This window comes from Calidris pugnax, unplaced genomic scaffold, assembly GCF_001431845.1.
Source record: "Calidris pugnax isolate Ruff unplaced genomic scaffold, ASM143184v1 scaffold1914, whole genome shotgun sequence".
Classification (NCBI taxonomy): domain Eukaryota; kingdom Metazoa; phylum Chordata; class Aves; order Charadriiformes; family Scolopacidae; genus Calidris; species Calidris pugnax.
Window position 1 is genome coordinate 45,485 of NW_015092268.1, and position 822 is coordinate 46,306.

Sequence of the window (822 nt, forward strand, 5' to 3'; positions counted from 1 at the left end):
CTGGGTGCTCTAGGGTATTGGGGGACCCCAGACTGGGTGCTGGGGGGTGAACTGGGTGCTGGGGGGGGATAGGGACCTCAATCTGGGTGCTCTAGGGTATTGGGGGACCCCAGACTGGGTGCTGGGGGGTGAACTGGGTGCTGGGGGGGGATAGGGACCTCAATCTGGGTGCTCTAGGGTATTGGGGGACCCCAGACTGGGTGCTGGGGGGTGAACTGGGTGCTGGGGGGGGATAGGGACCTCAATCTGGGTGCTCTAGGGTATTGGGGGACCCCAGACTGGGTGCTGGGGGGTGAACTGGGTGCTGGGGGGGGATAGGGACCTCAATCTGGGTGCTCTAGGGTATTGGGGGACCCCAGACTGGGTGCTGGGGGGTGAACTGGGTGCTGGGGGGGGATAGGGACCTCAATCTGGGTGCTCTAGGGTATTGGGGGACCCCAGACTGGGTGCTGGGGGGTGAACTGGGTGCTGGGGGGGGATAGGGACCTCAATCTGGGTGCTCTAGGGTATTGGGGGACCCCAGACTGGGTGCTGGGGGGTGAACTGGGTGCTGGGGGGGGATAGGGACCTCAATCTGGGTGCTCTAGGGTATTGGGGGACCCCAGACTGGGTGCTGGGGGGTGAACTGGGTGCTGGGGGGGGATAGGGACCTCAATCTGGGTGCTCTAGGGTATTGGGGGACCCCAGACTGGGTGCTGGGGGGTGAACTGGGTGCTGGGGGGGGATAGGGACCTCAATCTGGGTGCTCTAGGGTATTGGGGGACCCCAGACTGGGTGCTGGGGGGTGAACTGGGTGCTGGGGGGGGATAGGGACCTCAAACT